Genomic DNA, 25,803 nt, shown 5'->3' with positions numbered 1-25,803 from the left:
GCAACTGGGTGAAAGTTGTTTAAGGCCTTGCTAAATTGCTGAGACTGGCTTTCAACTCACAATCCTCTAGCCTCAGCCTCCTGAGCCACTGGAATTACAGAGGTGGGACACTATAACTAATAGAACTCATTTTTTTAAATATATATATATATTTTTAGTTGTCAACGTACCTTTATTTTTTTTTATATGTGATGCTGAGAATTGAACCCAGTGCCTAACACATGCTAGGCAAGCGCTCTACCACTGAGCCACAGCCCCATCCAGAACTCATTTTTAAAAAAGAAAAATATAGGGCTGGGGATGTGGCTCAAGCGGTAGCGCGCTCGCCTGGCATGCGTGCGGCCCGGGTTCGATCCTCAGCACCACATACAAACAAAGATGTTGTGTTAGCCGAAAACTAAAAAATAAATATTAAAAATTCTCTCTCACCTCTTAAAAAAAAAAGAAAGAAAGAAAAATATATGCCTCACACATGGTAGGCAAGCACTCTACCACTGGCCAAAAACCCCAGGCCCAGAACTCTTTTTTTGGGGTGGTGGTGGTAACAGGGATTAAACTCAGAGGCACTCAACCACTGGGCCACACCCCCAGCTCTCTTTTGTATTTTTAGAGACAGGGTCTCACAGAGTCACTTTTAGTGCTTTGCTAAAATGTTGAGGCTGGCTTTGAACCCGTGATCCTCCTGTCTCAGCCTCTTGGGATTATAGGATTGGGCCATGTGCCTGGCTCAGGACTCATTTTTAACGGCACTAATGTCATTGGAGAGAGCTCTGCCCTCATGACCTGATCACCTCTCAAAAGGCCCTTTGAATACATCACCCTGCAATTATGCTTCAACATATGGATTTTGGAGTTACAAAACATTTGGACCACAGCTGTACTCGTTTTATTTGCCAAACATGCACTTCCCATGCCAATCAACCACATGCTGGTAGAGATTATGCCTATTCTGTTTCTCTTTGAAGAAGTTTGATATGGTCCACATCATTGTTTTAATTAATGCATTAAACAGCTTAATTCTTTCCTTTTAGTTTGCATTTTATTTCTTCACAGTTTTTACTTCTTTCTGTGGAAAATTTCAGTTTGCATATTTTCAGATTCAGTTTCTGCGGCAAATTCCCAGTTTATTCACATTTCATATTTAAATACCCTAGAAAGAATATTAATTGGATTACATCAGTGTTTTTTTCAAGTTTATCCAAAGAATGAATGTGTTGTCAGGGAAGAAATTAGAAATTGCAGCTTCTAGTTCTCTTTCATCCAGGCTGACCCTGTAGGTGAAGCTGGGGCCCGGGACCCTGAATTCCACAGTTTTTACCAGGCAAGCCTTACAGCGAGGCCGATACGGGAACCCTTGGATCATCTCTTCATGAGTGCTCCTCAGCCTGAGGGCTGGCTGTTTTTATCAGGTGTCCACTTCTGACCCCATGAAGTTCCTGGCTGTAACTGAAATAAAGACCTGGCTGCCTCTGAAGAGTCTGAAGCCCTTTACTCCCCCGACTCGGTGCTTCCATAGATAGGGAAGCCTCCCAGGCACTTTCCTGGGGGTTAGCATCCTCAAGGCCTAATCTTCATGACACTGGCCAACAGGTGCTACTTGCTGTTCCCATTTTTAAAAAATATTTTTTAGTTGTCAATGGACCTTTATTTTATTCATTTACATGTGGTGCTGAGGATTGAACCCAGTGCCTCACACATTGCTAGGCAAGCGCTCTGCCACTGAGCCACAAGCTCAGCCTCTTTCTATTCCCATTTTACCCATGAGAAAGTGACGGTCTGAAAGATAAACTGCCCAGGGTTACAGCCAGTCAACCGCAGGGCTAGGATTGGAACAGGAGTAGTTCGGCTTGCATAAAAGATCATCTTTAAGGTCCATCCAGTTTGGTTTTATAATTCCATATGAACCCTGTAAATACCCTGGTTACCCTGTTTAGAACCCAGTTAAAAAAAAAAAAAAGCAGCAGTAGGGCGTGGTGCAACAGGCCTCAGGTGCCAGCGACTTGGGAGGCTGAGGCAGGATCTCGAAATTCGAGGCCAGCGGGGCAAAGTAGCGAAGCCCTGTATCAATATATAAAAAGGGGGGCGGTGTAGCCCAGTGGTACAGCGCCCCTGGATTCAGTCCTACGTATGAGAGAAAATCAGAGTGACACCGATTCGATTTTGGTTACCTACCTTTTCGGCTTAGTTCCTAACAAGTATAGAAGTGCATTTAAACAGGAGGCTTGGCCACTTTTAATTCTAGCTGGAGTCTGCCTCCCGAATCACCACTTCGTAGATGACCATCTGACTTCCACCTCGGCAAACGCGAAAGCCTGGGCGAGCCTTCGGCAGCACCCTCCCGGCTTCGCGGCCGCGGCCCTCGGCCTTTCCCAGGGCACGCTCACGACGAGCGCCGCTCGCGCGCGGCAGGAGGCACGCGTTTGGCTGACTGCTCCTGTGGCCGTCGGCGGGAAGCGCTCTCCGAAGCCGCGGACGACCAGCGGCCGCTCGCCAGCCGACGCCCGACGCCTCGGGCGGGAGCGGGGACTCCCCTTTCTGGAGCTGGGCAGACTGGCCGCGACGGGCTCCGCGAGCCGAGCAGTGTGGTCCCGAGACCACGACCCCGTGGCTTCCGGCACTTCGTAGGGCCAATTGTCGTGCCCGAGAGCGGAGGACCACCCCATTGCGACGCAGGCAGCCAATCCGATTGTCCGCTGTCCCTCCCCCGCCCCGCCCAAGCGTCCGGGCTCACGACCTTGGCCAATCGTTCCCGGGACGTCCTCCTAGTCCCGCCTCAGGCCTGTCACGGAAGCCGTCAGGTCGCAGTCGCCCCTTCACCCCAACAGCGCACTTCCGCCTCGACGCCGTGACGTGCGAAGCCCCTGCCGTCCGGCGGGGCGGGCCAATGGCGGTGGCGGATACGGCGGGCCAATGGGCGGGAGCGTCTCATGCGGCCGGCGCCCGCCGCAGCCGCCGCTGGGTCCTGGAGCCAGAGGCCGCCCGATACCGAGCGCGATGGACCGAGGGCCCCAGCCGGGGAGGCGCCGCCGCCAGGTCCGCGGCCAAACGCCCCCGCAGTAGCGCCCGCGCGAGCGCCGCGGCCCCGCGCGAGCCTGGGCGCGCCGAGGGCGCGCTCGTTTCCCTCCGCCGCGCATTCACTGCAGCCGGATCCCGCGCCGCCGCCGCCTTCCCGCCCGGGCCGCGCGGCCCGGGAATCGCGGCCGCGGGCTGCATGGGCCGCGCCCGCGCCCCGCCGCCGAGCCGCCGCCGAGCCGCGCCGCCGTCGGAGCCGGGTGAGAGGCGCCGCGGGCCTGGGGGCGGTGGTCGGGCGGACTTCGAGCGTTCCCGCGGCCTTGCGGCCTGCAGGCCTCCTCCTCCGGCGGACAGCGCGGGCGGGCCGGGGGCCTGGGGCCCCGCAGGGCCGAGGTGGGGCCTCGGGCGCCCTGGGGTCCCTGTTCGGGGTGGCGGTGAGGGCCAGGGTGGGCTGCGGGCGGGCCTGGTGGTTCCGAAGACCTTGTAAGGGCGAGCGTGTGCTCCGGGCGGGTCTGAGGGTCCCGGGGCCGCAGTGAGGGCCAGGGTGGGCTCCGCCGCCGGCCGGCGGGTCTCGTGGACCTCTTCAGGGAGAGCGTGGTCTCCGGGGCGGGCCTGGGGTTCCGGGGTCGCCGTGAGGGGCACGGTGGGCACCGGGGCGCGCCTGGGGGTCCCCAGGACCTCATACGGGTGAGGATGGGCTGGAGGCGCTCTTGGGGGTCCCCAGGACCTCGTCAGGGCGAGCGTGGGCTCCGGGGCGGGCCTGGGGGTCCCGAGGACCTCGTAAAGGCGAGCGTGGGCTCTGGGGCGGGCCTGGGGGGTCCCCAGGACCTCATACGGGTGAGGATGGGCTGGAGGCGCTCTTGGGGGTCCCGAGGAGCTCGTCAGGGCGAGCGTGGGCTCCGGGGCGGGCCTGGGGGTCCCGGGGTCGCGCGGAAGCTGTGGGTGCCAGGGCGGGCGCGGGGCGCCGACCTCTGACCCGCGGGAGGGGCGCCCCGGCCCCGGCCGCGGTTGTTATTCCCAGCGTCCCTATTATTATCGTGTTTTGAAATGGGAGCAGGCGGCCCTCGGGCTGCGCGCCGAGCCGGAGGGGGCGGCGGGGTGCGGGAGGCGCGCGGCCGGGCGGGGGCAGGAATGCGGGGCGGCAGGGGGTGTTCGGGGGAGGGGAGGCGGGACTGGGGCCGAGTGGGAGGAAGGCGGCGGCGGCGGCTGCAGCAGCAGCAGCAGCAGCAGCAGCAGCAGCAGCAGCCCTTGGCCTCAAGGAACAATGTGAGACGTTGCCTGAAATGTTAATTTCCGTTCCTCATTTCATCATCCCCTGGCAGGGCGGTAGCACTGTGTGTGTCTGTGCAGGGTTGGCCCTGCCACATGGATCCAGTCCCCTTTCACTGAGGAATTGTGCGTTCAGTCTTGAATCTGTCGTTTTGTAGCGAGTCTTGATTTTTTCTTGAGGCCTGCCCTCTACCTGGTGCCCCTCTGAGGCTTTCCGTTTCTGCTGTGTTTTTGGAAAGTTAGCCTTGTGTACCGGCTTGGGAAGAAGGCTAGACTTGTTGGAGGAGGGCCCCATACTTTCAAAACTGTTTTCTTCCTAACAATTAAGTTGTAACATGCTTATGTTTCACGGTTTCCGCCAGCCAGGCATTTTATATTCGCTTGCAAAAACAGAGTGGTATTACAGAAATTTTCGTGGAGAATCAGACTTTGGGACTTCTTATTTGGTAAGAGTTTTCTCTGGCTATTTGAGCAGTGTCCTCAACTCTTCAGCTGAGTAAATGCAGAGTTGTTGAGCTGAAACAGGCTCTTTTGGTGCTTTTTTGTCGGGGTATGATGGGACATTATTTGGCAAAACGTGTAAGATGATATTGCTGTGGAAAAAGTGCATTGAAACGGTTACTATTTTTGGTTCTTGCAAAACCAGTCAATGGCATAACTTGGATGATTCTACATCAGAGACCCTGAGACTGTTACTTAGTCTCTCTGGGGCTTTGATTTTGACTGCCCTGAAAACCTAGAGTTCTGTTTGTGACTTGGAAAATGATTTGACAACTATTTTGATATTACTTTGCAAATGTAATTAAAAACAAAAGGAAAGATATTTTGCTCAACTTCTATTGTGACCCTTGACTTGGATCTCCATATAGCTGGCATTTCCTCCCCCACTCTCATTCAGCTGTTGTTCTCCTCTTTCCGTAGTTTCATGCTTAAGAGCTGGGTCTCCTGTGATAGGCTGGCCATCCTGAATGGAGTGGGATGGGAAGGAGGAACAAAGGCCAAGTTGCTATGACATTTTGCACTGTTCTTTGTGCATGCCTCCAGTTTGTTGAAAAGCTACTCTAAGGATACTGTTAAATTTGCCCAAGCTTGAAACTTTCAGAAATTTTTTTCTTGAGACTTTTTTATTTTTGACTGTGGTAAAATACACATGACAGAATTTACCAGAATTTACACCTTAAAAGGTGTCACCTAGTTTTTAGTTCCTCATTTGTAGCTCTTGGTCAGCCTTCTGACTTGCATTGCACTCAGATGCTTTTCTCCAGACCAGCCATTTGCTCACACCACACCAGACACTGGACCAGGTGTCTGCTGATGACTAGTGGCTGGCATGTTAGCTATAGTTACAGTGGTTGATACAGTGACCGGAACTTTCTGCAAAGAGTTAAAGAAACTGTGCTATTTGTATTTGAGATTTTTTTTCTTTATTATTATTTTTTTGTGTGTGTGGTTCTGGGGATAATATTTTTCAAGAAACTTTATGTGCCTTGGGTGCTTATGTAGGTTTGTCATAATAAAGTTACATTTCATCAAATATAAGAGGACAGTTATTTTGCATGTTGGCAGTGAGCCCATCATCAATTAAATAACATTATTACAGAGCATCAGTAAATGCTGGTTCAGAGAATAATCTGCATTTGTTGCCAAAATAAGTGTTTTGATCTGTCCATTACCTTGTGTAAGTCCCTTCATCTCTCAGATGGCAAGTGTAATGGAGGAGCTTCTCTTAGTAGCAAGATATTTGCTAGTTAATAGGTGACAGTGCTGCTTGTCTGACCACATGCCATGTCAGTTTGTTATTGCAGTTTAGTTAGTGCTCTGTGGGGATGGATTTTGGTTCGCCTGATAAACTGTACAGAAATCGAATGAACTCCGTCCGATAACTAGAAGGTATTGTCTTGAAATGTTTTCAGTATGTGTTCTCTTAACTTGAATTTCAAATGGAATTTCTGTGCAATTCAATTTTCCCAGTTTTGTCTTATATAAGGAAAAGGTGTCAGTCCTTAGCTCTGAAACTCCGTTAATTGAATAATTGGCATAGAAATCCCTTTTAGGCTTAGAAAATGATTCACCTTAATGGCTATTTCAGTAATTCCTATAGATATTTCTATTATTAAGTGACTTTTGTTTGTTTGGTAGACCTTATTCATGGTATCTCTTTTTTTATATTTATTTTTTAGTTGTAGCCGGATACAATATCTTTAATTAATTCATTATTATGTGTTGCTGAGGATTGAATCCAGGGCCTACCGCTCTACCACTGAGCCACAACCCCAGCCCCTTCATGATATCTCTTAAGCTAGAGTTAGACTCAGCTGTGTACTTAAATTTGTTATTCTGTGATTTTCTTAACTCCCATTCCTCTCTTCCATATTTAATTTAATTTTTTTTTTTTTTGTAATTCACCTTTGGACCAAGTAGCATTTTGTATATTTGGTAGAAGTAAAAACATTATTTTTTGACATGGTGCAGGTCCCTGAACATTCTTTTTTTTTTTTTTTTTTTGGATGGGGAGGGTACTGGGGATTGAACTCAGGTGCACTCTACTATTGAACCACATCCCCAGCCTTATTTTGTATTTTATTTAGAGACAGGGTCTCACTGAGTTGCTTAGCACCTCACTGTTGCTGAGAGTGGCTTTGAACTTGTGATCATCCTGCCTCAGCCTCCTGAGCTGCTGGGATTACAGGTGTGTGCCACCGAGCCTCAGCTTGGGCCCTGCACGTTCTAAGCATGGTTTCTATCACCTGAGCTGCAGTCCCAGCTGCAAATGTTATTTTTGTTATAGCATCCCAAGTGACTCCCTCAACCCTCAGCCCCTGTCACTCTCCCTCATAGCTGAAGACACAGGCTACCTTGGCCTCTTGTTTCTTAGATTGTGCCCTGTGTCATTGTCTTGGGCATGGTCTTGACACATCCTGACACCTCTCTGTGGTACAGGGTTCTGCTGAGTATAATCCTGCATCCATCTCCGGATCCCAGCCCAAAGATACTTGTGCACAGCTTCTGGGTCTTCCTTAAATGTCACCTTCTCTTTCCAAGGGTTCTTAATTCTTCAAGCAAAATGCCTCCTCCCCCCACTTGTTACAACATGTAGAAATTAGATAAAATTTATCAAATACACAGTAGTTGGTTGAATGTGTTGTCCCTGTCTGCATGCTGCCTCCACCCACCCCTCATGAAAAGGTCTGTAAGCTTAATGTGAAGATGTGGATTGTCCCCTTGTTTACCTAGGTTCCAGTCCAGGGAGTGAGACTGTAGATATAGAAGTGGTTCAAGAAATATTTGTTGACTTGTTCACTACTTCATACAGTTGTTCTTATATAGGTGGATGTATTTGAGTAATTTTGATAAGAGAAAGATAGGATCCCATAATTGTTTATTTGATTGGCTAGGAATTGCCTTACGCATTCATTGCATGTTTGTATATAATATGTGTGTGGGGTCTGGTTTTCAAAATTGGGACAGAACAAGAGATAAAGGACACATAGCGAAAGGGGAGATTACTTTGTGAGAAGTGTGATAACGGTTTTGGTAGGATTGTTGCTTTCCGGCCAAGGGAGAAGACTGGAAGCAATTTTTCTCCTGATTTCCAAACCCTTCCCACAATAGTTCCAGTGATAGAAGTTTGTTGGAGGCCCATGCTAGTCTGCCTTAGTGTGCTGCTGCTCAAGGTGCTTAATCTGTGGCTGAGCACCTTTCCCAAAGGTAATGAGGGTCGGCTTAGTATCTAAATGGAGTTCTTCGAAAGTTTTAGGATCTTTTTGGTGGGGGGGGGGGTTTACTGGGGATTGAATCCAGAGCACTTAACCACTGAGCCACATCCCCAGCCCTTTTTGTTTTGAGACAGGGTTAAGTTTCTCAGGCTGGCTTTGAACTCACGAGCCTCAGCCTCCCAAGTCATTGGGATTGCAGGCATGTGCCCCATGGAAGTTTGGGCATGGTGTCACATGCTTATAATCCCAGGGACTCAGGAGGCCCTTTTTATTTTTATTATTTTAGTTGTAGGTGAACACTATATGTTTATTTATTTATTATTATGTGGTGCTGAGGATTGAGCCCAGGGTCTCACACATGCTAGGCAAGCACTCTATCACTGAGCTACATCCCCAGCCCCCTTTTTATTATTACTATTATTATTTTTGGGACAGAATCTCACTAAGTTGCTGAGGCTGGCTTTGAACTTGCGGTCTTCCTGCATTGGCCTCCTGAGCTGCTGTTTAAGCATTTTAATCAAGGAAAAGAGGAGCTCTAAGGGAAATACACCAAAAAGGAATTATGTGATACTGCTGTTTTTCTCATTTAAGTCATTGTTTTGTAAATACTAAAATATGAATGTAAGGCCTGGGTATATGTAGCTCATGGTAGAGTACCTGCCTAACGAGGTGGAAGGCCCTGGGTTTCATCCTGAGCACTGGGTGAAGTGTGGACTGTATATGTAATTGGCAAAAAGTTTCTTTTGTAAAGATTGCTTGTGAATGGTAGTTGGAGACTTGAGTTCTTGATTTTGATAACAGGAGGTTGGATTTGTGTGGTTTCAAGTCTTTGACATAAATGTGGTTGGAAACATTTAGACATTATTCCTGACCTAAGAAATCCCATGGCTCTAGAACTGGTTCTGTGAATAGAGTCAGGTGGGTTTAATTTGCACACAGATCTGTCTGAATGGCTAAGATTTTTCAAGGGCTGTGCCTTTTTGCTTTTTTCCTATGGTATTGGCAGAGGTGCTGTTGGGCAGCATCCTTACTACCTGCTGAGGGCAAGACAGACATAAGCTTCCAGTCTTGGGCATCTGTGTAATGAATTATTATCTTGAAAGTCTGAGGCACTCTGGTAAAGCAGACAGTGTATACCTGTTCATTATTTGAAATTATAGTTAACAAAGTATTTTTATACTTAGATCAAATTTTTTTTCTGACACGGTTAAGTAAAATTCATAGAAAATTTCCCCTCATGACTTGATAAATTCTTAAAAATGTGACCTTGGGTTGGGCTTGGTGGCACATGTCTGTAATCCCAGTGGCTCAGGAGGATCTAGAGCTCAAAGGCAACCTCAGCAACTTAGCAAGACTTTGTCTCAAAACATTAAAAAAGGGGGGGGCCTGGGAATGTGGCATGGTGGTTAAGCACTCTGGGTTCAATCCCCAGTAACCTCTCACCCCAGAAAAGGGTGACCTTGGGCTGGGGTAGCCCAGTGGTAGAGTGCTTTCCTAGGCCATGAGTTTGATCCCCAGCACTGTAGAAAAAAGAATAAAGTGATTTTATGAATTGATGGAATTAAACTTATAAATGCTAATAACTTTGATATCAGGTTTTTTGCTGTGTGCACGCCTCTAATTTCTGTAACTTGGCAGACTGAGGCAAGAGGAGGCCTGGAGGATTGCAAGTTTGAAGCCAACTTGGAGAGACCCTGTCTCAAAATATAGTAAAAAAGGACTGGGGATGTGATTTAGTGGTAGAGTACTCCTGAATTCAATCCACCATTACACCCCTGCCCCCAAAATAAGACAGAAAAACAGGTTATTTTTCATTTAAAATGTAGCAAAAAAGACTACACATCAGTCGTCTTTGCATATTAGTAGGGACTGTTTTCTTCTTTCTCTCCTCCTAAGAGCAGTTTTCATTCTCAGTGTGAATACCCTGGGATAATGATCATTTCTGCCTATTAGGAAGATGGCTTAGGGTGCTTGATTTGTACAGTTCCCACCCCTGTCCCTTTGGAGATTGGACCCAAGGCCTCTTGTTGTGGCAAACCGTCTACTACTGCATCCCAGCCCATGAGCTTTTGACTAGTTATGGTTAGCCTGTTTCCCCCTACATTGATATATAGCATGATAAACAGAAAAGCCTTGGATTCTGGTGGTAGTGTCAAGTTGAGATCATTATGGCTATACTGCTTCGATTTCAGTTGTGAGGAACTTATCAGTCTAAAGAAACTGAACTTTGTTGGTATTCATCTCCACCCCAAGGGGCTGGGATTGAACCTAGGACCTTGCATATATGCTAGGCAAGCGCTCTACCACTGAGCTACATCCCATTATTCACTTTTTTTTTTTTTTTTAAACGCTGGGGAGGGATCAAACCCAGGGCCTGGTTCGTGCAAGCACATACTTTACCACTGAGCTGCTCCCCTGCCCTCTTATCATGCTTCTAAATGTGGTTTTACATCCTGTAAAACAGGAAGTAAAAAAAAAGACCAAAAAACCCCCAAAACTACACTCTTAAAAGAAATAGCTTAAAAAAATTATTAAGGTTTTTACTTACTTAGTCCTTTTTGGATGATGGCAGAGAAGAAAATGCAGCTTTCTGGAGTCAGAAAGCTGGGTTGAAAACTTGGCATTGTCTTGTTAACAGTCCACAATTCCAAGGTTGATTCACATTTCAAGGAGGCATTAGGCTTTGTGGATTTTTCTTTGCTGAAATTGTATGTATTGAATTGAATTGTAAATTTGCTTCTAGTTTATTTAAATTACCTACATAGATTATTTTATTTGAGAATGGTCTATGTGAAATGTGAAGTTCTTTGGTTCAGCTTATTAAATATTTTAATGCTCAGTATTTCTTATGTGAAGTTTCTTCCTAATACTTGAGAGAGGTATGTTTGGATTGTATCCTTCATCTTTTAGTATGACACTTAGAAAGGTGGTATGTGCTTTCCCTTATAACTTAATTTTAAGCGGGTGTAACCTTAATGAGATTTATAGGTAAACTTTGTTTTTCTTTAGAAAAACAGTTAGACCTAATTCTCCTAAACTTGGGTTCTCATCAGGTGATTGGCTTTCTTAAAGGAGGCTGTTGAAACAACAACTTTTTTCTTTTCTTGGTGCTGGGGATCAAATGCTAAGCCAGTGGTCTACCACTGAGCTACATGCCTAGCCTGAAACGGTAGCCTTTGTTTTTTTTTTTTTTTAACAATTACTTTTTTTTTTTTTTTTTTTTTTTTTAGAGAGAGAGAGAGAGAGAGAATGAGAGAGAATATTTTTAAATATTGTTTTAGTTTTCGGCAGACACAACATCTTTGTATGTGGTGCTGAGGATCGAACCCGGGCGAGCGCACTACTGCTTGAGCTACATCCCCAGCCCATGAAACGGTAGCCTTTGAAAAAGATATTTAAGAGGCTAAAGACAGTGAAGTGTTAGAAAGCTTAGGGAGAAAAATATCTATACCTGCCCCATCTCTTTCCTTATCTTATAGCTTCTGAGCCTCCAAATATGTTAGCTCAAGGGGTGGCAGGTTGATGGAAGGTGTGAGAAGGGAAAGGCAGGCTATGAAGGGTGGGAAGAGAAATGCTGACCCTGAACAGTGATGTCTTTGATAATTTTCCATTGCTGCTCTAACAAATCACCAGACTTATGTTTTAACAGTGCAGTCTCCTGATCTTAGGGTTCTGTAGGTCAAAAACCTGACACCATCACCTTGAGCTAAAATCAAAGTGTTGGCAGGTCTGGTACCTTCTGGAGGCCAAGGGGAGCACGGTCTTGGTGCCTGCTCCGGCTTGGAGATGCTGCCCACACTGCTTGGTCAGTTGCCCTTCCTCTTCCTCCAAAGGGAATATCAGTGCATCTCTGACTCATCTGCCTTCCTTTCCATTTCTGTGGACCCTGTGATCACATGGGGCCCACCTGGATAATCCAAGATTTACTGATCTGTAGCCTTATTTCACTTTTCCTTGTGATCCAGGGATTAGGTATGGCCTTGGTGGGGGGGTGGTGGCTATCTTCTGCCTCCCACACCAGGATTGCATTGCAGCAGCAGGTCCTGTGTGCTGGCTTTGATGTCCCCCTTCCCCCTTTTCCTTTTAGTAGTAGAGATTGAACCCAGGACCTGGCACACTGAGCTATATCCCAACCCTTTTAATTTTTTAAAATTTTGAGACAGGGTCTTTGTGAGTTGCTTGGGTGGCCTGGAACTAACAATCCTCCTGCAGCCTTTGAGTAACTGGGATTACAGGCATGGCCAGTGCATCTGTCTGACCCTTGCTGGTCAGTGGATTGTGGCATTGGGGCTACTGAGCCTCCAAATATGTTCAAGTCCTGGATGAGGTTTTGTTTTAAATCAATTTATTTTGAAATATCGGAAAAGTTGTAAAAGTTCCATTAAGTTCTTCATCTGGGTTCCTTCAATGTTGACTTATCCCAGTAGTAAGGTTGTTGAAACTAAAAAATGAACACTGGTACTTTGCTATTAAGGAAATCAGACTTCATTAGAGCCCACCCATTTTGCCAGTCCTGTTCCTTCTGTTCTAAGGTTCCATATAGGATCCTTCCTCTCTTCCTGTAGTGGTTTTTGTCTTTCCTTGTGTTCATGACTTTGGGAGTGTTGAAAAGTACCACATGACCTTTGTTTTATGTTTTTGAACTGTTCGCACCTTTGGCAGGGTGGTGACCACCTGCAGAGCTGAGCTTTGAGTTAGCTCAGCCTTTTCTGTAGTGGGAGAATGGCTTTGTTTCTTTCTTCAGCTGTAATGAATTATATGATTTATGGGTTCCTCTCATGTTTAGTGATTTAGTCCACAGATTTTATTGGCTGTATGTCAGGCTGTGTTGTAGGTACACTGACATGATGGGGACAAAAACCCTACTTTGAGATAGGGGGAGTTGCACTCATTTGACTAAAGCATGGGGTTATGGACGGGGTCCTGTGAAATGAGATAGGCCTGGAAGAAAGAGCCCTTCTGGTGCAGATGTCTAGAAGCCCACTGGAGAGTGCTCCTCAAGCTGTGCCTGGGTGTGGAGTCCACCTTTGCTGTGAGAAGGCTCTGGACAGGGGCTGTGGAGGCAGCATGGGATGGGAGAAGGTCAGCTAAAGCTGCTTGAAATGGAAGCCTGTCCAAGAACATGGGCCTGGGAGGATGAGCTGTCAAGGGGGAGGCAGGGTTGGTGTGGTGAGAGCCCAGCAGTACAGCCTGTGCTCCCTCACACAGCCAGGGAAGAAAGTCCTGCGGGGGGAGGTGCTGAATGTAGGGCCACTGTCATCCTCTCCTTTGTGCTTCCTCCACCATCCTCTGTGCTGTTGAGCATCAGGTTTGCAGAGTGTTTTACGAGAAACGCTGGAAGGTAGGACTCTGGAAATGCTGTTTTCCAGAGAAAAATGTAGAACAACCAGATAGAAGTAGTCAATGAGAGTTGAAATGTACTGTAGGAATAATACTTGGATTCTCAGGAATACCTGCCCCAGAAAAGTGACCATGGAGTACTGTGCCACCAATAGAGTCCTTCTGGCCAGCTCTGGCAAGGAGCTGTTCCAGGAGTTGGGAGGACCTGGAGAGTCTTGAAGGGGGTGGTGACAGGCAGAAGGAAAGAAGAACAGAAGTAGAGTTGTCCCCTCTATCTGAGGGAGATGTGTTCTAAGACTACTCCCTCCTTCTGCTGCCATGCTTAAAACCTTGGATAGTCCCCCATCCTGAATCCTGTGTGTGGTATGCTTTTTCTGTTTTTGGTACTGGGGATTGGACCCAGGGGCACTTTACCACTGAGCTATGTCCCCAGCCTTTTTGTTTTAAGACAGGGTCTTATTAAGTTGTTGCCTAGTCTGGCTTGAACCTGAGATTTTCCTGCCTCAGCCTTCTGAGTAGTTGGGTATGCTTTTTCTTATTGAGAACTTTCACCTTTCACTGAAAAGAAGTACTTGAGGGCTTCTCCTTGACGGTTCTGAATGGCTAGCTTCTCTGCTCTTGGACTTTGGGGCTGCTGTTAAGTAAGGGTGATTGAATGGACTCCAGGACACATGAGCACGGTGGACTTGGGGACCAAGGGTGGGCGGGAACACAGCACAGTTTAAAACCTATTGTTTATTTCTGGAGTTTTCCATTTAATATTTTCAGACCTCGCTTGACAAGGGAAGGGGGCTGTGTAAATGCTTTGGCAGCTGGTGTTTCTGCAGGGTGCCCGCCCAGCTCAGCCAGGTGCACCTCCAGGGGTGGCGGAGGCTGGCCAGGCTGTGTGGTACATTCATTTTTGTGTTTATTTTATGTAAACCTCCTTTGTTACCAACCCTCTGTCACATTGAAACATTTCACTTTTCAGGGTGGGGTGGGGAGTTTGTTTATCTTGAGAGAATTTGCTTTTATGGTTTTCCCTGTCAGAGGGCTGATCAACAGTTGTACTAGGGTTAGAAGCTACACACAGTTCCTGCTAGAATCATGGGAGCTGGGTGAACTTTACCCTTGTTCCACAGAGCGCTGATACAGAAGGGCCTTTCCTTGCCTGACCCATACTGGCTGGGTGTTTCTTTGTTGTCCAGGGATGCTTTTGATGGATATGCTTTCAGTGAGTCAAATTAAATAAAAATAATTTTAAGATCAGTTGGTTAATCAGAGCTATTTGGTTTCAAAATGTTTGCAGTTGGGTTTGAAATCAGTCCTTCATGGACTGTTAAAATGAGTAGAATAGCTTCTATTCTGAGACCAGAGTTGTCCAAGACTTAAAGGCTTGATAGAGTATTAAATAATAGATGTAAGGGCACTGGATAGTTAGTTCTGTGGTTCCAAGCATCACCTCATTTTGAAGATGGCACACCTTACCTCCAGGGAGGCTCGAGGTAGGTTGTGGGCCTGAACAGGGAGGGGGAGATTTGTAGGGAGTAGAATAATGGTAGTGTGTGTTTATTCTGTGTATTGCTTGCATGGTGTTCATTCCAGCCTACACTTCCACTTAGAGTGACAGGTGCTGTGCTGAGCTGCAGGTGAGCTGGGACTGGAACCTGTGTCCTCTCTTGTTTGGCCAAGCTCCCTGGCCTATAGCCTGTACTCCTGATAATTCCGCTGGCCATCTCATGAGATGTAGAGCTGGTAGAGAATTTCACACGAGACTTCACTCACGTGGTTTTCCTGAAATAAACAAATGCACTGTTGGACATGGAATCCTGCATGTGCTCCAGAGAAGTAGACCCTTATTGTGACTGATGCTAACTTCTGTGAGCTGGTAACTTTTTTTTTTTTTAAACTGGTGCTGGGTGTCACCCATGTTGAGCACGAGCTCTACCACTTGAGCTATAGCCCTGTGATCACCCCTGCATCTCAGGGGAGAAAAGTACCTTTCCCTCCCTTTGCTCCCCTGCCCATCTTGTGTTTCTTTGTTTGCATGCCCCAGCTTGTTATTGTTAGGCACTGGCAGGTAGTGCGCCATGTGGGTGAGATGGTGGCTTTAGATTTCAATTCCTTATGGGTCTGTTGCTCTGAATTTAGGATTTGATCAGGTAGTAGAAATGCTCTAGAATTGGCTGGTCATGGGGATACACACTTGAAATCATGGGAGGCCAAGGCAGGAGGATGGCAAGTTTGAGGCCAGCCTGGGCTTAACTTTGTGAGGCCCTGTCCGAAAAAAGGGCCATGGATGTAGCTCAGTGGTTCAGTGGGGTTCAGTCCCAGAACTGAAAAAAAAAACAAAAAAAACAAACAAACAAAAAAATAAGAACTGTAGAATGTAAAACCCAAGTAAATTCCAGATGTTAGTGGCTTCACCTTAATATATATATATATTTTTTAATTTTTTTTTTTAAAGAATTTTTAGTTTTCGGTGGACACAATATCTTTGTTTATATGTGGTGCTGAGGATGGAACTCGGGCCGCACGCATGCCAGGCAAGCACGCTACCGCTTGAGCCACATCAAGTTGTAGTTGGACACAGTAACTTTATTTTGTTTATTTTGTATGGTGCTGAGGATTGAACCCAGTGCCTTACACATGCCAGGCGAGGGCTCTACCACTGAGCCACAACACCAACCCCTTAATGTTGCATTACTAACAGAATGTTTTCTCCTGCTGGCTTCATGGAGGTTTGTCAACAGGAAGTTTACTAGTGAAGCCTTAGCAAGCAGTGTAGCTCTACTGTCTCCTCAGGAGCCTGGCCAGCCCTTGCCATTGCTCTGCTCCCTCCTGTTACTGTTGCTGCAGTGGCAGTCTTTATGTATCCATCTTGGTTTAGGAAGAGAGCGCCAAGGGCAAGGGTAGAAACTTCCTGGAGTCCACCAGCCTAACTCATGCAAAAGCAGACATCAAGTGCTGGTTAATCTAGGCAAGCAGTCTCCCCACCCCCAGGCTGCTTTAAATAGCCCTCAGTTTTATTAAAAGTCATTCCTAAGTAGTGAGATATTTTCATGACAAGCCACATTGGTTGTGTGCAGGAAGTAAACCTCCCTGTAATTAATGCTTTTGTAGTGGTGCTAGGTTGTCTTGAGGCTGGTCATCTGGTACCTAGATGTCAGGCCTGGTGCTCAAGGGACTGACTTGCTGCTGACGGGACTCTCCTCTGGAAGCAAGTACTTACTGCTCACACATGCCTGAGGAATATATTTACTTAATGTACAAACAGGTGATGGGCCCAAGGACCCGAGTGAGGGCAACTTTAAGCTTCCAGATGATTTCCACCTTGAAAAACTTTGGAATGATCAAAATTGCATTCTGTTGTGATGTGGTTCTTCGATGCTGGAGTTGATGGAAACAAGGGGTTTCCTTAAGCACTAGCACAGAATCCCTATGAGAGCCATCACAGGGAGAAACCCTAGTTGTTGGAGTTGATTCCATCAGGGAAAGGTGGATGAGAGTAAGGAGTGAGGGGCCACTTCATGCTGGCTGTAACTGTCTAGGGACACATTTGTACACAGCTTAGTTGCTTATGTAAGTAGAGTCTGTAGGTTGTTCATGGGGGCACCGGTCTGCAAGACCTGAGACCCATGCCCTCTGTGGCATTGTAGGCTGACTCAGGTGGGGAATATTCAAGTGTGGTGTGGTTAACAATGTGGAGACCATTCTTTGAACAGGATGCCTTACGTGGGTTTGAAGGATTTTAAAGGAAAAACTAACACCACCAGTTAAGGTTTTATATATATATATATATATATATATATATATTTTAAATTTATTTAATTTTTTTAGTTTTCAGTGGACACAACATCTTTATTTTATTTTTATGTGGTGCTGAGGATCGAACCCATTGTCCCACATAGGCGAGCGCGCTACCGCTTGAGCCACATCCCCAGCCCCTGTCTGCTTCCTTTTTGCTGTTGGCTGTGGGGTGCTTCCTTTTTGCTGTTGGCTGTGGGGTGCTTATGTTCCTTTTTCTCCAACTCTGACTGTAACCCTGGACAGTGTTTCTTGGGTCTATGCTGGACAGCCTGCATGTGCTGCTGCTTCCCAAGTCCAGTTCAGGTGGGCTGAGCTACAGTAGCTATGCCCTGGGCCTTTTTTTTTTTTTTTTTTTAAAGAGAGAGAGTGAGAGAGAGAGAGAGAGAATTTTTTCATATTTATTTTCTAGTTCTTGGCGGACACAACATCTTTGTTGGTATGTGGTGCTGAGGATCGAACCCGGGCCACACGCATGCCAGGCGAGCGCTCTACCGCTTGAGCCACATCCCCAGCCCAGCCCTGGGCCTTTGTGTCTTGACAGAGACACCAGTTAGGAACTGTCCTAGAAAACATGAAGCACAAAATCAGTTTATTAGCCCCGAAGTTAAGCTATATTTTTTCATTTGATTTTGGGGGTTCCTATGAAGTCATAATAAATTAGAATAGAAAGGATAATACACCAAGAAACAAATACTAAGTCTAGTTTTAGCATTTAAAATTTTTGTGTCATGTTTCCAAAACTATTTTATTGTGTCCTATTTTCCCAGTAAGCACAATGATATCTAGAGATGATATTCACCAGTTTTCTGAAAGCTGGAAAAAGAAAAAAATTGGGCTGGAGATGTGGCTCAGCGGTAGCGCGCTCGCCTGGCATGCGTGCGGCCCGGGTTCGATCCTCAGCACCACATACCAACAAAGATGTTGTGTCCGCCAAGAACTGAAAAATAAATATTAAAAATTCTCTCTCTCTCTCTCTCTCTCCTCTCTCACTCTCTCTTTAAAAAAAAAAAAAAAGGAAAAAGAAAAAAATTGTACGGTGGAGACAGTGATGACTGGTTACAGTGCTCCATGATTTCTTCGAGGCTCCAGCCTCCAGTGAGGTTGGGGCATAGTTGTGCTGGCCATCCTGGCACCTCATTTCCAAGGTGGCTCTAATCATCTCTCTGGCTCATAATTGAGTGCTTCACAGCAGACTTGGTGGCTCATTGTAAAGGGGTCTTCAGGTAGAGCAGAGCAAAGTAGTGAGGAAGCACTGATGTAGTACTTTTCATTATGGAGTTGGTGTGTGACCACGCCCTATGTGTTCATGTGTTCATAAATTCTTCCCTCCCTATAAAAATGCATTTTCTGTATATACACAAACATACAATATATACATTCCCCATACATATACCCACATTCGTATTTTTTTTTTTTTGAAGTACTGGGATTGAATCCAGGAACTTGTGTGTGCTAAGCAAGTGCTCTACCACTGAGCTACAGCCCAGTCATTCTTTTATTTTGAGACAGGGTCTTGCTGACTTGTTGGCCTGGAACTTGCCATTTTTCTACCTCAGCCCCTTAAGTAGCTGAGATTACAGGCATGTGTCACTGCTCCTGGAATTAAATATTAAATATATATATATATTTAGTTGGATACAATACTTTTGTTTTATATCATGCTGAGGATTGAACCCAGGGCCTCGTACTCGCTAGACAAGTGCTCTACTGCTGAGCCACATCCCCGATATATTTTTTTATATGAAATGTTTATTGTGTTATCTGAAATTTTCCTTTTTAGCCATTTGTGTGTGTGTGAGTGTGTGTCTGTGTGTTTGTGTCGCCTTGGGGATGGAACCCAGGGGCTCAGGCATACTAGGCATGTGCTCTACTGCTGGGCCACATCCCCAGAGTGTTCAGTTCACTGGCCCCAAATGTGTTCAGCGTTATGTTACATTGCCACTGTTTCCAGAACCTCTTCATTCAACAGAAGCTCAGAATGATGCTTTCCCTCCCTGTGTTGCTGAGGACTCCGGGTGCCCATGTGCGTAGAAGCCTCTGGCTGCTTGCACTGTCATGATGTTCTCATGTTTGTGCATGCTGTGCTGTGTGTGTTCTCCTACTCCATTGGTGGCCCAGCACTGTGATTGGCATCTGTGAGGCAGGTCAGTAGCTGCTTAACCTGAATGTCCCTGTGACCACATGCAGTGAGGAAACTGGTTGCATCTCCATCTGGAATGCTTGGAGACACGGATGTGTATGTATGTGAACTGGCATCAGATGTATCAGTAGTGTATTGATTTGCTTAGCGTCATGGTGATTCTGCAGTTTCACAGATTGTTTTCTCCATAGGAAGTGTTTGCCCAGGCTCTGAGGTGTTTGACAGCCATGCACTTTCAAATGTTCCAGCCAAACCTAGGAAGGGGACACAGTGCAGACACTTGAGTGTAGGCCAAGGTTTGACATGTTTGCATTTTATTGGGTTTTCAGCTTCTCTGTTTGCCATTTTGATGGTAGGAATACTGGAGAGATGCTTTGTGATATTTTAATTCTGAGAGTCAAAATAGCAAGCTAAACTAATTCTGACTTACATAGATGAGACCAAGATAAGACCGAAGAACTTTTTCTCACATGTTTCTTTTTGGTACTGGGGATTGAACCCAGGTGTTCTCTATCACTGAGCTATATATCCCCAGCTCTTTTTATTTTCTTATTTTGAGATAGGATCTTGCTGACTTGCCCAGGCTGGCCTGGAATGTGGGATTCTCCTACCTCGTCCTGCCATGAGTGCCACCATGCCTGGCTGCTTTTATCCTTATGCTTGCTTTTTAATTGACAATTGTGGTTTCCTTTTGTCCGCTGATGGGGGGAGTCTTAGCTCTTGGATACCCAGCCTTTTAGTACTGCTTTGGAGTCCTCCCAGGGCTCTTCCTTGGATGCAGAAGCCTGTGTGTGTGCATGAGCTGTTGTGGTAGGTGTGTACTATTCTGTACCTTGCCTTTTTAAAACTTACTCTTGGAGTTTATCATGTGTTAATATAGCTGCTTCATGGCAACGTGTGTGTGCCTCAGCTTGGTCTACCTTCGCCATTGTTGTCCCAGTGTTTACTGTGATGGTGGTATCCTGTGTACGCTCTTGTACCTGTGAAAGTGTTTCCTGTCACTTACCTTCCGAGATTCTGATCTAGTTAGATTGCTTTTGGTTAAGGTTTTACTGGCTCATGCTCACCAACAGTGTATGAGGGCTTGGGATTTAATTTTAAAGGCTTGCCATGTCTGGGCTTGTGTTCTGCATAATGTTCTGAACTCTGAAAGATGTGACAAACTAAACACCCTTCCTGAAGGTGAAAGCCTTCACAGGGCAAGGGCCTGTTGTTTGGATGATGTTTGGACTTGATAGAGGGTCTTCTGTTTCTGTCTACAAAACCCTGACAACACGGGGCTGGGGATGTGGCCTGGGTTTGATCCTCAGCACCACATACAAACAAAGATGTTGTGTCTGCCGATAACTAAAAAAAAAAAAAAAAATAAAAATACCCCCCCTTTAAAAAAAATTAAAAACAAAACAAATAAAAAAAAAAAAACCCTGACAACATTCTTGGTGGAACAGTTAATGCAGACTTGTCACGAATGTTGTTGCCACTCTGCAAGGAACAGCTGATGAACAGGTGAATGCCATTGCTGTGATGTGCAGAATGAGTCCCCTCATGGTTTCCAAGTCATTGCTGTGGATTTTCTTTGTGTCTGAGGAAGGAGACAGCAGCTCTCGGACAGTCTTCTGAGGTAAAAGAGATTTCAGAAGGCCATGTGGGATCGTGAGGAATAGGAAATCAGGGGTGAGGGTGGCAGTCTTGTGCTTGGGTGTATCCATTGTGGAGGATCATGTGGGATGTGGCTCCTACTGGAAGAATCAGCCAACACTTGGTCAGGTGTGAGACCAGGGAGAAAAGGCGTCTTGGGCAGGCCAGTCCTCCTGGCTTGAGTCTGCAACTGCTGGGCTGGGAGCCCCGCCTGGCTGAGTCAGGACTGTGTTGCAACCTGCCCACCTGCCCTTGCTGGGCAAGGGCGGAGTGGGTGTTGGATATTGCTCCTGGTGTGGCTGGGTTTGGTTTATATCTCTTCATGTTGATGTGAGTTATATTGAACAAAATAGTCACTCCATTCTCTAAATAAACTAGAGCTAGAGGATATCAACATTCTTCCAATTAAGAGTTTTCCAGGGGCTGGGGTTGTGGCTCACTGGTACAGCGCTTGCCGAGCACGTGTGAGGCATTGCATTTGATCTTCAGCACCATAAAAAATAAATAAGATAAAATATATCCATGTACACTAAAAATATTTTTTTAAAAGGGAGAGAGAGAGAGAATTTTTAAAAAAATATTTATGTTTTAGCTTTCGGTGGACACACATCTTTGTTTGTATGTGGTGCTGAGGATCGAACCCCGGGCGCACGCATGCCAGGCGAGCGCAATACCGCTTGAGCCACATCCCCAGCCCCCTAAAAATATTATTTAAAAAAGTTTTCCAATGAGTTCTGATTCTACCTCTAAGAGGAACAGTGTTCATCCTGATGTGGTGGGTTATTAAGTCTTGACAAACAAGAGTTTTGGGGTTTTTGAAGATAGGATCTTCTGAATGCAAATGCCTTTTTTTGGTGGTGGGAAATGAGTTGATGTACTTGAATGAGATTTAATTTAAATTTATTTGTACTAGGGATTGAACCCAGGGCCTCACCTGTGCTAGGTAAGGGCTCAATCTCTGAGATACACCCCCCAGCCCTTATTCTTTTTTTTTTTTTTTTTTTTTAAGTTTTTTTAGGGGCTGGGGCTATAGCTCAGTGGCTGAGTGCTTAGTTCCATCCTCAGCATCACATACAAAAATAAATAAAACAAAGATTGTGTTCATCTACAACTAAAAAAAAATAAAGTTTTGTTTTTGGTTTTTTTTTTTGTTGTTGTTTTTAGTTGTAGATGGACACAATATCTATTTATTTTTATGTGGTGCTGAGGATCAATCCCAGTGTCTCACACATGCCAGACAAGCGCTCTGTTACTGAGTTACAGCCTCAGACCCCTTCTTTTTTTTTTGAGGCAGGGTTTTGCTAAGTTGACCAGGCCAGCCTCCACCTGGCCCTACTCCCGCCTCAGCATCCTGAGGAGCTGGGATTGCCAGCATGCACCACCAGGCCCAGCTGGTAGCTTGGAGTTTTGATGAGGATTCTGGCCTTGGCTAAGATTCCTTGCTCTTGGGGTGTGCTTATTCTCTGCCTTTTATTCATCGACTGTTCAGTTGTTGTTATGGCCCTTCTTTGCACTTCTGAGGGCATTTCTTTGCTTGACTACTATACATTAAAGCAGAGAACGTGATTTTGATTTCATTATAACTGTTAGGTTTGTTCCTTGACGTTTGCGATATCTGTTGCTACTGTTTGCTAGTTAAAAATTGAGGACCAACCACTTCCTTGATAGGATTGTTTTGTTTTATTTTGTGGTGCTGTGAATTGAACCCAGGGCACTATACCACACTCCAGCCCATTTAAAAAAAATTTTTTTTTTTATTTTGAGGCAGCAGGGTCTTTCTTAGTTGCCCAGGCTGGCCTTGAACTTGATATTCTCCTAACTCAGGCCTCATGAGAAGTTGGAGTTAATCACTTCGCCAGATAGAAATGTTCAGTGTTTATGAAATAGTTCACAGATTTTGGGGTGAACAGTAAAAAGTTGTAGAATTTAAAGGAAAATGATTGTTTTGTATGATTGGTGAATAAATCATTAGCGTTGATATTATAGATGTTGTCTGCTCATTTCTTTGTCAAAATCTTTTGCCTGACTGCAGTGTTATTGTAATGGAGAATAATTTTCATGTAAAACTGGTTGCTTTTTATTTTCTTTCTGGTTACTATGGAAACAGTCCAGTGTGGCAGTGACTCCACTTTGGATCATGCGCTAGGGTACATGGCTTTAATAATGCAGTTCTGAGTCCTCAGCAGTGCGCAGCAGTGTTGCTTGGAGGGGAGGCACTGAGATGTCCTCCTTCTCATCCCAGTTGGTCACCAGACCATCAGAACCTGGATAATGAGGAAGGTGTGATCTTCTCCCTCCTGCCTGAGTGTTGAGGGCTTTTGTTCTCTTGTTGAGTGCTCATGGCTTTTCTTTTTACCTGTGAGCTAGACTCTGTAGCCCTTCTCTGTCCTGTAAGACTGTCTCCTAGTGAGAGCAATTGGGATGGTCTGCTGAGAACCTACTGCTTGAATAATACATGCTAAGATTTGTCCTGAACTGTGAAAGTTCCTGCTGCTGACCCTAGCTGAGGTCCTCATCATGCAGGCAGGGGTAGGAAGAGAGGGCAGGGAAAGCTTTGCAGCCTCTGTGGAGGGGTAGAAGGGAAGCAGCTCCTAGCCGGGCAGAACTGGTCACCTTACTGGCATGTCTGCATGGATTATTATGGGAAGGTTTGCAGAGATGTAGAGTTAGATTTTTAATCTGAAGAGCAGCATTCTGTCCAATTTACATTTGAAAAGTTGAGATATAATAATTTGTCAAAGCTGTGAAGTCACTTAAAGGAAGATGGTCTAGATTGATTGGTCTAGTGGTATGAGTGAGCGCTGATGTTCTTCCTTTGGACCAGGGTTACCTAATGCCATTCTTGCTTGGAAGGAGTAACGAGGAAGAGTGCCATGACTCTCCTTCAGTGGGACCTGTGGGAGTGTTTGCCTTAAGCTCCTGGGTCACAGATCCCCATAGATGTGATTGCTTGAAGCAGCACACATGTATAATCTCAGCTTCTGTGGGTCAGGAGTCTGGGCACAGCCTTTCTGTTGCTGTGCTCAGGTCTCATCCAGAGGCTTGAGTGGAGTGCTGGTGCTCCTGGGTGCTCTCAGGTTATTGGCAGAACTAATCTGTGTCTGAGGGTAGAACTGAATGAAGCCCGTTTCCTTGCTGGCTGTCCCTGAGGGTTGCTCTCATCTCTGCTCAAGGCCTCCAGTGTGTTTTGCCATTTGGACGTTTGCAACATGGCAGCTTGCTTCTTTTAAGCCTGCAATAAAAGTTGTTCCACATGCTAAGAATGAGTCTTAAATAACATCATGTCATCATGGAGTGGCAGCCCAGAAGCTTTGGCTTAGGACTTACTGCAAGAGGCATGCCACTGCCTTTGCCATGTGCTGTTGGTCCTGCCACCCTGCACCCCTGTGTGGAGCTACGACTGCAGGGCAGGAGACTGGGCTTTCCTGCTTGTCGTACTCCACAAGTAGGTGTGCATAAAAGTAGATTGTATTAAAAGCCAGCTTTTAAGAAGGAGAGAAACTTTTTGTTTCAAATTTACATCTTCAGAAATTCAGTGGCTGGAGAAGTAGTGGCAGAGTGGAATAAAAGGCAGGAAATGCACTCAGTGGATTAGGCTATGCTAGTTGAAGAGCACCGCAGTGTCACCAGCATGGGCAGGGGGTAGTTTTTTTATTCTTTATGTAAGGAAGTTCTAAAGTTAAAACTTTAAGTTGGAGCTTTTTAATTCTTGGTATGAGAAAGTTGCCCTTGACTTGTCTGTGTGGACTCGAGGCCAGGGCATTGGGCTGTGGGGATGGCTGTTCCTCTAGCAGCTGTCTTCCCCCTGGGTCTGTGTTGGCATAGGGTGCTCTTCAGAGCCTTCCCTGGGTTCCCAAGCGGCAGTCCTGGGGTATTCTGCCCTCTCTCGGTTCACAAGTCCTCCTGGGCTTGCTTGCCTATGTAGGAGAAGAGACTGCTGGCTTCAGGTTGGCTGGAGAGAGCTTGTGCATGTGCCTTGCTGCCCAGACCTCAAGCCTGCCTTTGTCCTGACTGCTTCCCAGGTCTGTGGTGGTGAGCCGGGGGCCAGGGCCTGTGGGATTCTAGCCCTGAGCTGCCACCTCCTCCTTTGCCAGGCAGCTAGTAGACTGACTCTAGGAGCAAGTACAGTGTTCTGTCTTTGTAGCCTCTTTGGCCTTCCTGCTGCTCTGGGACAGCACTGCCACTTGTCATTTTCCTTCTTAAGCAGCTCTAATTGCTCTAGCTTGTCTACACTCTCAGTCCCACCTTCCCTGACCTTTTTTAAGAAAAATATTCAAAATTTATTTCACATAGACTGCACCAGAAGGTCCTAATGGATTTCTCCACAGGTGATATGTTTACTAGGCGTTATGAGCTCAACAGTGGGAGCCTCTGCTGTGTTCTCTGTAATAACATCCACTTCACAGTGTAAATAGGTACCATTACAGTGCTCATTTACAGTTCCAGAAGGAAGGGCACAACGTGGCAAAAAACTTATTATTATTATTATTATTTTTTTTATTCAAATTTTGGTTTTTGGATCCTAAAGTCAGGTGCAGTAAATTAGAGACAAAACTTGGGCCAACAGTGCTGATCCACATATCAGTGTGGGTCAGTTTCCACATAGTGGGAGAGAATTCTCTGCCCAAAAGTTGAGTCTTTCTCCTTCTCAGTAAACCATTAGAACAGTGTTTCACCATTTGCTTTACATGATTACATGTACAAAAGAAGATTAAAAAAAAATGGAAATATTTAGCTGTTCCCACCAACATGTCAACTCTTAGGGTTAAGACAGGCCCTCAAATACTTCAGAGGTCATAAAATAGGAAAATACAGACTGTTGCTACAAAAATAAAATAAAGAAGCTAGATAAATTAAAGCTTCCACACCAGGGCTCGCCTGTTCCACCTTCACAGCCTT

The 25,803-nt window shown here is 46.0% G+C and overlaps 1 protein-coding gene across 5 annotated transcripts in view; it reads left to right on the top strand.

Moving 5' to 3' along the window:
- Positions 1 to 2,968: 2,968 nt before the first annotated feature.
- The window catches only part of Ankrd11 (ankyrin repeat domain 11), a 153,586-nt gene continuing 130,751 nt past the window's right edge, over positions 2,969 to 25,803 (top strand). For 4 of the 5 annotated variants that reach the window (XM_077793247.1, XM_026401886.2, XM_077793249.1 and 1 more), the window contains exon 1: positions 3,218 to 3,272. The gene's annotated coding sequence lies outside the window, so the exon portion shown is untranslated. Of the gene's footprint in view, positions 3,034 to 3,217; positions 3,273 to 25,803 lie in introns of those variants that run through there. The other variant, XM_026401887.2, reaches the window with a different exon arrangement.

The sequence above is a fragment of the Urocitellus parryii genome, chromosome 15, assembly GCF_045843805.1.
Source record: "Urocitellus parryii isolate mUroPar1 chromosome 15, mUroPar1.hap1, whole genome shotgun sequence".
In the NCBI taxonomy this organism is placed as follows: domain Eukaryota; kingdom Metazoa; phylum Chordata; class Mammalia; order Rodentia; family Sciuridae; genus Urocitellus; species Urocitellus parryii.
Note: the sequence above shows the minus strand (reverse complement) of the source record. Positions and strands in the feature narration are given on the sequence as shown.